This window comes from Coptis chinensis, chromosome 9 (genome assembly GCF_015680905.1).
Source record: "Coptis chinensis isolate HL-2020 chromosome 9, ASM1568090v1, whole genome shotgun sequence".
NCBI classification, from domain to species: domain Eukaryota; kingdom Viridiplantae; phylum Streptophyta; class Magnoliopsida; order Ranunculales; family Ranunculaceae; genus Coptis; species Coptis chinensis.
The window spans coordinates 52,274,219-52,289,020 of record NC_141464.1 but is presented as its reverse complement, the minus strand read 5'-3'; the positions used below and the strand labels follow the sequence as shown (position 1 = coordinate 52,289,020).

General features: G+C 35.3%; 1 pseudogene; it reads right to left on the bottom strand.

Annotated features, from left to right (window-relative positions):
* Positions 1-1,792: 1,792 nt before the first annotated feature.
* LOC147476611 (uncharacterized) lies at positions 1,793-4,050 on the bottom strand (annotated as a pseudogene).
* Between the last annotated feature and the right edge of the window lie 10,752 nt (positions 4,051-14,802).

Here is a 14,802-nt window from a genome sequence, read left to right as displayed (position 1 = left end):
ACTTAAATTTGATAAAAAACAATTGATATCAAATGGCACATAATCTAAATACAATAATAAAGCACATTAAAAGTCATATATAAAAAGATTAATATAGCATTAAAATGGAGAGTTTCAATTTTTAATATATAAGCATGTACCTGACTTAGTGCACGAAATAGATCCAACAACAAAACTATCACTTAATGTAATGCAATCCAAACAACCTGTCCTAGCTATAATATGCTTTAACGCTTAATGTGAATGCATGACATATATATATAGATATAGATTACCCACATACAAAATGGATAATGAAGTTTTTCATTAACATTCAGTCAATGTCTGTATCATCATCACTGGATACAACATGCTCCTCTTCAGAACAATACTCCATTAATGTGTCATCTATTTCATCATCTTCCTCGTCAATAATGAAATTGTCATCGATTTGATGACTTTCCATAGCGGCCACAACCACATTAGCATCAACTTTGTTTGGGTCCAAATCCTCCCTATCTAGACGTATGGGTGTGAATGGTGCATTTTGAACCCCGCTGTTGCTTGCTTCATGAGTTTGATCAAGTTGGATATTGTCGATATTCACCCCAACCTGCTCCTCCTGTTGATATGCTACATCACTACCCGCTTCTTCTTTCTCTGGAACATCAAACACGTTTCGAGGCTTTGTCTTATGCACAACTTTCCAACCAACACCTAATTTGGTATCATCGACGTAAAAGACTTGACATGCTTGCGTGGCTAAGACAAACTGGTCATCTTTATACCACGTCTTGGAGCCATTAATACTAGTAAAGTGACCATCCGTTTGAATCCCCGTCCTTCTATTACCAACATCATACCAATCACATTTGAAAAGATAAACTCGATTCCCAAATAGATAACTAACCTCAAAAACATCGGTTAACACACCATAAAAAGTCAATCTCTTCTCCTTGGTGTTCCCCTTTTACTTCAACACCACTATTTTGGGGTTCGAGATTTTTTTCGATCCTTGGTGTGAAACCTAATCCCATTAACAATGCATCCGCTATACCGTTTTCACACGTTTATCGGGGCCTACATGCCAATGAATATAATTCATTTGTCGCCCAGGAGGAGTTCTCATCTGCGCAATACTTGCATCTATTCATAAAATTAGTACACCAAATTAGGAAAACATAATTAGCATATTATCCAAGTTCATAACCATTGTATAAAAAGTAGCGTCTGAGCTCTTACACGTTTTGAACCAACTAGGAAACAACATTTCTTGTCTCTCATGTAAGTTGTGTGAGATTTGCATTTCAAGCTCTGTCATGTGTTGATTGCGATGCATATCAAAATATATATAAACTTAATAACTTCAGAGTAGTTAATGATGATAAAAAGACTCGGTAAGCTAAATGCAATAAAACTTATTCTAATATGTTGAAATTTCTTCAGAATTATTCAACACATAGTAATGAGCCTTGGCATAGTCTTTTGGATCAAGAATGGAACTTGTATAGGCTCCCAAAGGTTGAACATTCGTTGTGAAAAACACGAAATCCAACCCGTTGATTCTCATTACCACCATCATAGTTTCGTTTCTTCACGCGATTGAACCGAAGTTTCAACTCCTTGAAGATACATGGAGCAAAACGTGAGACATTCGGTGTCTACATACGCTTCAGCAATTGAACCTTCGGGGCGAGCTTTATTTCGAACATATTGTTTTAGCGTGTGTAGATACCTATTTACATATAACACACATGTAATATATATATATAGTAAATAAAAATGTGAACATTCTAATTTCAAATTAAATAAATTACAAACCGTAAACCTCACCTTTCAATAGGATACATCCACCTATCTTTGACTGCACTGGTCCTCCAAGTATCGCCTCATGTGGCAAGTGGATAGCCAAATGGACCATTACATCAAAGAATGCAGGAGGAAATATTTGTTCGAGCTTACAAAGTATCACCGCAATGTCCTTTTCCATTTTCTCTAATACTTCCAATTTTAAAGTCTTGCAACATAACTCTTTAAAGAACATTCCCAACTCAACCAATGCAATGGATACATCATTGGGCACAAAACCACGTATTGCATTTGGGAGAAGTTATTGCAAGAGCACATGACAATCATGACTTTTCATTCCTGTTATCTTACCATCTTTAGCATTTGCACATCTAGAAATGTTAGATGCATAGCCATCGGGAAACTTCACCGACTTCAACCACTTTCAGAAAAGATTTTTTCTCTGAAGATGATAATGTGTAGCATGCTGGCGACATTACAAACTTATCACCTCTTGGGATTAGATGCAACTCTTTTCTTATACCCAATGCGACCAAATCTAATCGAGCTTTTACTGAATCTTTTGTTTTGCTATCTACATCTAACAATGTCCCCACTACATTGTCACAAATGTTCTTCTTAACATGCATAACATCCAAGTTGTGTCGTAGCTTAAGAGTGTCCCAATACGGTAACTCAAAAAATATGCTTTTCTTTGTCCAATTCAACTCCATCTCAAGACGCTTTCTCTTCTTGGCCAGCGGCTTTCGAATTCTGAAGAGGTTCGCAGATAGTTCACCTGTGATAACAATTCATCCCTAGACAACTCTGTAGGTGACAACCTGCTCTCCCTATTTCCATCAAATAAGTGTTTGCCACGAGTTCTCCAAGGATGCCTTGGCTGCAGAAAATGACAATTGACCATATAACACAACTTTCGGCCATTCTTTAAATACATGGAAACTGTATCCTTGTTACAATTAGGGCAAGCCAGTTTCCCCTTCGTGCTCCAACCAGATAAATTACCTAGTGCTGGAAAATCATTTATAGTCCATAACACTGCAGCATGCAACCAAAATATTTCCTTTGCTACTGCATCATACGTCTCCACCCCATCATTCCATAACTCTTTTAGTTCATCAATCAAAGGTCGTAAACAGACATCGATATCATTCCTAGGCAATGTAGGCCCTGGGATCAGTAGGCACATGAAGGTGAATGGTTCTTTCATACACTTCCACGGTGGTAAATCATACGACATAACCAGTACAGGCCACATACTATATTGGCTGCTCATATTGCCAAACGGGTTAAATCCATCGCTTGCGAGACCAAGGCGAACATTGCGAGGATCATTGGCAAACCATTCATGTTCCTTGTCAAAATCACCCCAAGCTTTAGAATCTCTTTGGGTGTCTAAGTATGTTCTCCTCATGCTCAAGTTTTTTCTTTATGCCATCTCATATCCTGCAAAGCATTAACCCTCGACATGAATAGCCTCTTGAGCCTTGGTTTAAGTGGAAAGTAACGCAACACCTTTTGTGGTATTTTTTTAGTCTTGCCTTCGAAAACTTGATACCTCGGCTCACTACATTCTGGACAATTTTGAAGATTTTCATTTTCTTTCCAAAACAACACACAATCATACTTGCATGCATGGATTGAGATATAACCAAGTCCCAAGTTACGCATTAATTCCTTCGCCTCGTAATGGGACTTTGGGAGTGTCTCACCTTCAGGCAATATTACTTTAATCAATTGGAGAATCATAGTGAATGATTTGTTACTCCAACAATTGATTATCTTCAAATGAAGCAACTTCACGACACAATCTAACTTTGAAGATTTACAGCCTGGATACAAAAGTTGACGTGCTTCACTCAAAATTTCATCAAATGGATCTCTATTACCTCCTGATTCCCTATGTTCCACATTAGGCACCAGATTATCAATGTGTATTGGAGCCTGCAAATCTTCAAACATGTCATCTAGTCCATCAAACTGTACCCTTTCACCAACATCATCGTCATCATCGTCACTTTGTTCCTCATAGTCTTCTCCATGAAAAACCCAACGGGTGTAATTCTTGTCCATACCGTAATGGTCTAGATCGTCTTTTACCTCGTCGATGTGCTTGTAATTCCTATTTTTGCATTGTTTGCATGGACATCTAGTCGCCCCCATTAAATGCGTATGACCACGAGCAATCTCAACAAAATCTATAATTCCTTTTTTATAGTCAAGCCTAAACCTATTCGGCGATTGCATCCAACTCTTATCCATTTCTAGTAATCAAAGAAGACAACATGAATCAAGTATGTTGCACCTTTAATAAATATGGCATAGGAAACATATCTCACCAAAGGAAAAAAAAATACTTGTACACGTCACATGGTAGAAAAAAACAACACTACTAGATTAAAATGAGGAAAAAAATATCGCAAATCCTTTCGATCTATTATCATACTGAAGATGGTATGAATAATTGAAACTACTGTATAAGGACAATTTGACTTGCTGCATCCACAATATAACTTATATTTGACTTGATGCATCCAAATTTAATCATAAAAGGTAAGAAATGTATATATCTTATTTATATAGTAGCTCTTCATGACTACTTCTCAAGCTAATCCCTAATTCCTTTTTGATACGCTGGCCAAAACCTATTTGGCAATTGCATCCAACTCTTATCCATTTCCATGTTCCCTACTACGAGATAATAATTGTACATCACAAAATAAGAAAACCCAAACATTTAAACTAACCAAGGAAAGTCTATTAACAATCCAACTTCCTACACCACTATTGATAGAAATTAATTTAGGCATGCATATAAGAATATACGAACAATTACCAGAAACAGTGTGTAATTTAACTTCACAAAGTGGTCTTGTATTCAAGCTTGCATTCAACCAGACTTCTACTGTCCTTAAAATGCATACATATGATAGAAAGATTGATAAGCAACCAAAATCAAAGAAAAAGGGCCAGCAATCATCACTGTAACTCGGTTCTAATACATAAGTCATCTTAGCAAGCATGCACACACGTTACGGAAACCAACAAGCACATAATTCACCATAAGCTCATTGTTATAACTATGGCAATTTACGGAAACCAGTTTTTTTTCCAATAGTTATGGCAGTTTATTAGATTTACAACTTTTTCAATCAAAATAGAAATAGTGAAATTAAATACACTACAGTAGAGGAAATCTCATTGTATATAACTAAACCAAGTGCCTAATAAGAGTATGTTATGGTGGAGATGCAAGTGCAAGTGCAAGTGCAAAAGGGGATTTAGTGATGTCATGTTCAAATTTCACTCCTTAGGTTCTTATAAGAACAAAACTGAGAGGACATATGATCCTACAAGCAGCAAATGCTTGTAGCTGATGATCCCATCAGCTCAAAAGAAAAAAAAAATTCATCAAGTTAATATGATATAGAATAACAGAATTACAAATACTAAAAAATGCTAGCAAGATGATTCGGTTACGTGGTATGTGACAGTGAAAACCAACGAACAATTTTCTACACCCAACACCCAACGAAATAATCATACAACCTGGCATACTTGAAGTAAAATAAATTTAACGAATATAAAGTAAGGAGAATCAAACAAAGAATTCAATAATGAAAAACCAAACACCCAACGAAATAATCATACAACAAAACAATGACAAAAAATCAATCATACTCATAAATTAACGAAAATATTACAAAGAAATTTATGAGAACCTGAAACACTGCGGGAATTGTGTATAGAAACAGTGGTGAGAACCTCAATTCCTGTAGATAAACACTAAAAAAAGGTAAATAAATTACAACTAGGGATAAGAGAGAATGGAATATATCTAAAATTCCCGTAGTATATTCCTGTATATTTTCTCTTTGAAGTATATTGTTTGAAAATACTACATCACCTAGTAGTATTTTCTCAGAGAATGGAGCATATTGTTTGAAAATGATCTTATTTAGTATTGATTTTTGGTTAATCTAAAGACGTCTTCCTCATTCAGAGATAGCTTTTCCTGCGGTGATCGTCCCAAAAATGAAATCATAATTTTTGCAAACACCAAAAGTCAAGGATCTTGTTGATCATGGAAGGATGTATGCTAGTATATGTTAAAGAACTCCCAATCAAATAGTCCAATTCAATTGATGAATTAACTTAGAAAATTGGAATTCCCACGGTTCTAGTTTGTTTGGTCAAATCTATTTCCATAAGATGAATTCTACTACTTCAGTAGCTTAGTACGATAATTTGATATCCTGTTCTGTAAGTCTTGTTTGGTTTCCTGGTTGGTCTTGTTTTAGAGCATATGTCAATGTTCTGAAACACAAAAGGATGCTTCCTGGGTTATCTCTATCCAAGTGGCCTAATTTCGTTACTATTAGTTTTACTTAAAGGGTCTAAAAGGACCTTAATATATGTTGGTTGCAAGACTGAGAGTGGGTCATACCTGATTGTGATTTGAATCTGTTAAGGTGAAACAAGAAATTATCTATGTCACAACACCAGTAATCATCATTTTATCTTCTAAACAGGAGGAAATCATTAGAAAGTGTCATAGCATGCAGAAACCAGTGATAGTGGCAACAAACATGTTGGAAAGCATGATAAGCTATCCAACTCCTACAAGGGCAGAAGTTTCTGACATTGCAATAGCAGTGAGAGAAGGTGTTGATGCTATTATGCTCTCTGGAGAAACAACTCATGGGAAGTAGGTTACCTTGGTCTTATTTCTGCATCCTAAAAATATGTTTTATGAATTTCTAGTTCTTTAGAAGCAGCGTATTCTAGTATACTACATTACCAAAGATTCGAGTTTGAAGTAATAACCAAAGCTTCAAACTTTAATTCCAAAAAATACAAAACCAAAAATCAGAAATTGAAGTATATATTTTCTAAATTTAAAGGACGTACCAGTCGCAGTAACCAAAGAAATCGCTTTTAGCAATTTGAAGAAACAACTTTTGTGGTACACTCGGCCTCCTCAGTCGATGAAGAATGGTTTTTTTTTTCTTGCTTTTATCTTTTTTTTTATGAGTAGTGGTAGTTTCTTTTCTCGAGTAGGGTTTCTTTTGGGAAATTTGGTTTCCCAAATTGTTAGCGCAAGGTGACCGCCAAAACAATTCCCACCTAAAATCATCCCGCACAATATTGTTAGGTGACACCAATGACGCTGCCAATTACAATCACATAGAAAAATAGAAATTCGGTGAAAAAAAAGAAATTGTAATATTAAATTTATTAAAGGCGTAAGGCGTTGCTAAAGGCAAAATACTTTTTTGCGGCCACTACGCCGTAGCTGGTGCTCAATTTTTTCATTAAAAATGAAATTTCACTTAAACCAAAAATTTAAACAAATGCTTTTGCAACACCAGCTAGCATCACACTAGTTATATCCCAATCAGGTGGTACTAATAAGACGAAAATGTTTGAGCAGTGCCATTAGGCGTTGCAAATGTTATGCTTTATCAACGAAAAGTAGGCGTTGCAAAAGAATGCGTTGCAACAGATCCCTTTTGTTGTAGTGAAAGAGATAAGGTAAAGAGGATAAACCCCATTCCCTATTTTAAGGGGTTTTTGGAAAAAAATGGTGTTTACACGGAGAGTTTTAAACAGGGAGAGAGAGTTTTACACAGAGTGGAAAAAAGAGAGAATGACGAAAATTATTATGATTGTTTTTCTGACGATTGTTACGGGGCGTTATTCGTTCTCAAGTTTTTATTCCTTCACGCCGCTCGTAAACACAACAGAGGTGAGTAGATATTATTTTTATTTTTCAATGAACCTAGATTTTTACTTCTGTTTAAAAACGGTCAAATATATATAAGGTTTCTACTTCGGTATTCTTTCTACTCATTTTTCGTATATATATGTCGAATTTGAAATACATATTGTTGATCGTATGTTCGAATATATGGTTTAAATGCTGTCCATGTTACCATTTTTGAATTGTTATAAATTGTTAATGGAGATATATTGCCCCAAAATTTTTATATTATATTATACTATCTTTAGTTGTGTGAACAAAATTGTTTGGATGATCAAATGGGTTGTTGATTTATGTCGGTTAGTTATTGGTTGTTGATTGAGTTGGATGTTTTGAATTTTGGTGTGGTTGAACTGTTGAAGCTCTGTAAAGGTGTTAATGGAGTCAAACTAGATTTTGGGTAAGTGATGGGAATTGAGTTTTTATTATATTATAGTGCGGGGTTTTATTAGTAACCCAAAACCAAACTGTTTCAGTGGTGTTTGGTGGTGTGTAGAGGTGACGTTCAAGCTCCCAAGATTCATTAATGGCGGTCGAGAACGCCGATTTTTGGCGAAAGTGATGGAATTGGGTTTTAGTGGTGTCAAAATATTGGGTTTTTAGTAAGGATGAAAACCGAAGCGGTTTATAGTGGTGGTGAGTGGAGGTTTGTGGTGGCTGCTTTGGTGGTGGAGGCTACCGTGTGAGGAAGAAGAAGGTGACCAGTTTTTTTTTTTTTTTTTTTGTTTGGGCTTGAGCCGAAACAACTTGTGGGCTTAAGTGTTTGGTTTAGATTTTCACTTGTGGGCTTAATTGTTTTGTTTTAGATATTCACATATGGGCTTTAGTTCTAGTTGGGCTTGGGAAAGGCTAAAGACTTTTGGGCCTAAGTTTTGTTGAGTTAGGCCAGATCAGTTTTTGTGTGGACCAAGTCTGTTGAGTTTGAATGGACCGGATTCTATTAATTTAGATGGGCTTTGGGTTAGAGTTTGTTTTTGGGCCGAATCTGTGCCTGGTTTGGAATAGAGTTTTCACCTAGTTAGGGTCAGATTCAAACTCTCAGCAAAACATGAAAAAGTGAGTTTTTTGTGTCTTCTTTCCAACCCAATTGGCCTCATCGCATTCTGAGGTCTGTGGTGGTAGATATAATGTCTGGAAGTTTGGTTGATAGAAAACAGTGCGTTAGAAATCAGTTTCTGCATACTGTGTTCAAGTCCAGTTTTAATTTAGTTAGAATTTGAACTAGATTTTTATGAAAACATGAAAAAGTAAGATTTGGAAGTCTGCTTTCTATTCCAATTGGCCTCATAACATTCTGAGGTCTGTTAAATTAATTATGTTGTTTGGAAGTTTGACTGGCAGAAAATAGTGCGTTAGAAATCAGTTTATGCGCACTGTGTTCGAGCCTAGTTTTCGGACATTTAGAATGAGATTGAGTTTTTTTGTAAAGCATAAGAAAGTAAGTTCTATGTGTTAGATTTTCAACGCAAAAAGCCTCGATGAATTTGGACACCTGTGGAAAGATTTGTGTCATTAAGAAGATAGCCCTTCAGAAATCTAATTTGCTGAAAATTAGGATTTTTACCAAGTTTGAACTATTTTTACTCCGAGATAGAATGACATTGGGACTTTGAGTTCTACACGAAAAAGTAAGTATACCTATCCTAGTTTTCAAATAATCAAGTGGGGTATCATTTGGATGGCTATAGAAAATGTTATTGTTTTGGGAAGTTACCTAGATAACCTACCATGTTTTCTTTTTAGGAGAGCTCTAGTTAATTTTTCTTATTGTAATGAGATAAATGATTTTACTTAGACATATGAGTGTCTTGAATCTTGATTTCTTAATTTCACATTTGTATTATATTCCAAGTACAATTGTTACATATACACTAAATGTTAGTCTAGATTTATGTTATATCACGTGACATGTTACATTAAAATTTGTGTTTAGTATATATATATATATATATATATATATATATATATATATATATATATATATATATAAAATTGAGGAATGAAAGGGAAATGAAGTTTGCAACCTTAAAGCAGGAATTCTTATTGTTCTTTGACTTTGACAATATGGCTGATAAGAACTAAAAAGGCTTGATTCCAATCTTGAAAGATTTGTATACGTAGGCAACTTTGAGCAAAAGTACAGCCACTACACTATACTATATTATATATTATATATTATATAGTAGTGATTATGATAATTATATATGTACAATATTAATACTTAATTGTGTACGGGCTTGTGGTGGTTTAAAAGGTATTCACGAGGCATTTAATTAACGTGTTAATCATAATTGAGAATCGGGATATCTATGATTTATATAATGGATAATGAGGTGAGTTAATTGGTTATTGTGTTTAGAATCTTTATTAATGATTCTATTGCTTGATACGATGTTTATTTTATAATGAAAATATTATAATAAATAATAACTTTTGAGTGTTAAAATCCGGTGTAAAAGTGTCCGGTAAAAATTTAATGTGTCGCCCACATCTTTAGATCTCTCCACGCCTCTTTGATGAAAAAAAATAAAAAGAAATATTTATGACTAATGATGTCATGTGAAAAGCCGCCTTAAAGAGGAACTAAGGCATTCGGCCATGGGTTGGTCGTATTCCTTGAATGTCTGAGAATGTAGGTGGGTATTCCTTGAATGTGGTGGGAATGACCCAAGGTATTCATTGAATGTGCCATAAATGACATGTTAGTGTTATGATGGATATTCCTTGAATATATATGGAATGACCCAAGGTATTCATTGAATGTGCCATGAATGACCTGTTAGTGTTATGATGGGTATTCCTTGAATGTGGTGGGAATGACCCAAGGTATTCATGAATGTGCCATGAATGACCTATTAGTGTTATGATGGGTATTCCTTGAATGTATGGGAATGACCCAAGGTATTCATTGAATGTGTCATGAATGACCTGTTAGTGTTATGATGGGTATTCCTTGAATGTGGCGGGAATGACCCAAGGTATTCATTCAATGTGCCATGAATGACCTGATATTTTATTATGCCCAAAAGAGGTTTTGTGATTGTGTGTATGGAAAGCCCGAGATGATCGCGGACTCACAAGTTACGAAGTTTACAAGATGAAAATATGTTTCCTGGAGGCGATATCCCCGCTTGGGACATATGTCTTGTAGTGGTACTTTGTGTGAGTGAGGCACATGGATATGTGTGATTTGGCAAATGTGTGAAGTGCAAATCGTGGAGTAGGAACTAAAGGTTGGGCTGTGTCTTTTAATAAATGAGTCAACGAGATAATTAATAAGCATAGTAAAATATTGATTTTACGTGTGATAGAATTATTGCATATGATGTATATGATTTCTTATGATAAATGTTTATGTGGTTTGTGTGAGTTGATACTCATGAGGGATGAATGTACTATCTGGTTGTGACTTTTTTCCTCGTTCTCATAAGTAGACGAGTGATATTAAAGTAAAATATTGATTTTATGTGTGACTGAGTTATTGCATATGAATATTTATGCATTATGATCTACATGATTTTCTTACAAGGAAATGTATGCATGGTTTGTGTGAGTTGATACTCATGAGGGATGAATGTACTCCCTAGTTGTGATATATTTCCTTGTTCTCATAAGTAGACGAGTGGTTTTTAAGAAAAATATTGGCTTTAAGTTTGAGCGAGTGGTTGGATATGATTGGTGATATATTATGATATGATGCATATAATTTCTTACGAAGGAATGTGAATATGGTTAGCGTGATATGATGGATATGGTGGTGTGATAGGAATGTTAATTAATATTGGTGATATATTATGATATAATGGATATGGTGGTGTGACATTAATGTTAATATTGACGATATATTATGCCAGATTATATATACCTATGATGGTTGTAGTGAGAGTGAAATAGATGTATACTATAAATGATTACGTTTGGGAAATCTAACTTTGTTTTGCAGGAGGGTAGGACTTATTAACTTTTTTATGTAGAGACGTTGTCCTACCCTAAGACGACATGCTGGCTTAAAGGTAAAGTATATCAAACTCATATTTAAATAAGTTATCATATGTGTATGTAATAAGTGGAATGTAAATGGAAATTATATTGTAAGTTATTTTGGAAAGTGAGAATGATGAATATTGTTATATGAGGTTTTTTGGAAATGTATATTGGGGGTTGAAATTTTACTTAGGAAGAAACTGCATGCCGTTTTGAGAATACGAAACTAACTTGTCTTCCAAGTTGAAATGATTGAATAGTATATTTCTTTATTCGAAAGATATGAATGTATTGCTATTTTATATTTAGTCTTACTCATACCAGAAAATTCAATTTGCTGACCCATGTTTGCTTTGTTTTGCAACGTGGGTGTGTTCTTGGAAACATAGATGGTGGAGTGCAGTGGATGAGGGCATGTGATTTGGAGTTGCTCTTGGAGTCTTCTGGTTTAAGTTTTTCTGAAGTGTACGGTTTTATTTTGAGACATATGTAATAGAGTTGGTTAGTTTCTTTGTAGTTTAATAATGTGATAATGATTTGTTCCTTTAAATTTTCTTTTGATTTCAGTTTTTTTATATATCGTGTTTGATAACCGGATATTGGGTTTTGTTTCACCCCGGGTTTCCAAATGATTGAATATTATTATTTTAAATATTGTTTGGAAATTTGATGGTGATCGGGGGAATGATGAGACTGTACCTTGCGGTTGCCTACGTACCCAAATTATCAGTGGGATCAAGTCTCAAGAACGTAGTTCTGTATGAAAAATAGTTTTGTATTTATATGTGTAGAGTAGAGATTTCTTGTAGCTCAAGTAATCGTAATTGAACATAACTCTTAATTGATAATTATCTCATTGATAAGAAAACGAATCTAGACATAAATTAATGTACATAAGTGGCAAGCCATGTGGCTAAGGTTCAAATTTTAGACACATGAGTTAATGGGCCTCGTACATTGATCCATGATATTGCTTAATCGGGCTTTAGCCCGTCGATTAAACGAATAAAGTGAAGACCCTACTAATGGACGTTTGCCACGTAGGTGGGGGGGTCGAACACACCGCCCTCTTTGACATGCTTAACAAAGTTCATATGGCAAAGAAGAAAGAAAAATGAGCGGAATGTATAACGAAGTGTTGTCGCGAAAAGAAATAATGGAAAATTGATTGGTCGAAAAAAATTCGTGAATTATCGGGAACGAAATAATGTCAAACTAACGTATACGGGACACAATGTAGTTAAATAAAAGATGGCTGAAAATGCACAGAAATAAATAAAATATGCACAGAAATAAAATTGCAAAAAAATCGATTGGCGAAAACTGTACCGAATGCGTCACGTAATAATACGTGGTCGTGGGTTCGATCCCCACAGACGGCGCCAATTATGTTTCGACCAAATATGATCAAAACACCAAGTGTTGATGAAAAAAGACGAAGAACGTAGAAAAGTAATTAGAAAAATGATGGTGATCGGGGGAATGATGAGACTGTACCTTGCGGTTGCCTACGTACCCAAATTATCAGTGGGATCAAGTCTCAAGAACGTACTTCTGTATGAAAAATAGTTTTGTATTTATATGTGTAGAGTAGAGATTTCTTGTAGCTCAAGTAATCGTAATTGAACATAACTCTTAATTGATAATTATCTCATTGATAAGAAAACGAATCTAGACATAAATTAATGTACATAAGTGGCAAGCCATGTGGCTAAGGTTCAGCCTTAGACACATGAGTTAATGGGCGTTTGTACATTGATCCATGATATTGCGGGTGGGCTTTAGCCCCGCCGGTCAAACGAATAAAGTGAAGACCCCTACTAATGGATGTTTGCCACGTAGGTGGGGGTCGAACATCCCTCTCTTTGACATGCTTAACAAAGTTCATATGGCAAAGAAGAAAAAAAATGAGCCGGAATGTATAACGAAGTGTTGTGCGAAAAGAAATAATTGGAAAATTGACTGTCAAAAAAAAAAAATTCGTGAATTATCGGGAACGAAATAATGTCAAACTAACGTATACGGGACGCAATGTAGTTAAATAAAAGATGGCCGAAAATGCACAGAAAAAAAATAAAATATGCACAGAAATAAAATTGCAAAAAAAAATCGATTATTTAAAATCGTATCCGAATCGATCACGTAATAAATACTTAAATTTGAATTGACGACGCGCGGCCAACGGAATAGCGATACTTGGATCAATGAATTATGAAGGATGAAGTGACAAATAAATAAGTAAAGAGTCCTCATAAGTAAATAAGGGAACAAAATACTTAATAGCAAATTGACTTGGAGCGCACATGCAAGAGGAGTGTTATATAAGCAAATTGACTTGGAGCACACATGGTAGCAAGAACTTGCGTGACTATAAGCCAAACGTTGTGTTGGCTCACAAACATGTTGATGAGGTCAATAAGTCCAATACTCGTCTGCATACATAGTCTAGCTGTCTAGGGCTCAAGGCTTTCGAGTTGGTTTAGACACGCAACTTTAATTCTTTAAATTAAATTTAGTTTCCTAATTCAGTTAGACTGCTTAATTACCGGAACCTTGTTTACTAGCAGCAGATAAGTTCGAAGTGTTTGTTTTCGTTTTTTGTTTTTGTCGATAAGATAAGCTGGAAGTTGGGTGTGAAGTGAAGGAATTACAAACAACTCGGACTATTGAGGTCCAGTAAAAACTGGATCGAGCTTTCTCCGGGTGTGATTATATTTAGGAAAGAAAAAAGTAAAGGAAGCTTAAAAAAGCTAGCTTAGCGGCCGAAAAACTATTGCCGGTGCCGGTGGGGTGATCACAGTAAAACAAAAAGCAACACCAAAACTGTAAAGAGAACGAATCAATAAACTATGTGGCTAAAAGGTTTTCGTTCTTGAAGAGTTTGACATGCATGGTGAATTTCCAAGAGTTGTAAAAAGTGGCTACTAAATCGGTCCAGTGTATTGAAACTGTGTCCGTGTTTGAGGCAAAAGATAAAGACAAAGCTAGAACTGTGTCGCAAGTGTTTGAGGCAGGGAGATAAAGACAAAGCTAGAACTGTGTCTCAAGGAGATAAAGACAAAAGTTGATAATCACATGCAATCAAAGCTAGAACTGTGTCTCAAGGAGATAAAGACAAAAGTTGATAAGCACATGCAATCTGGATTGGATAAGGTACGAATTTAAAACCGTAGGAAGTGATAAACGCCGTAACTTTGAACAGTGAAGCAATAGATTCAAGACCCTTTATCCCGTGGTTTATCCATCCCTTCCTTTGGGTAGTCTTG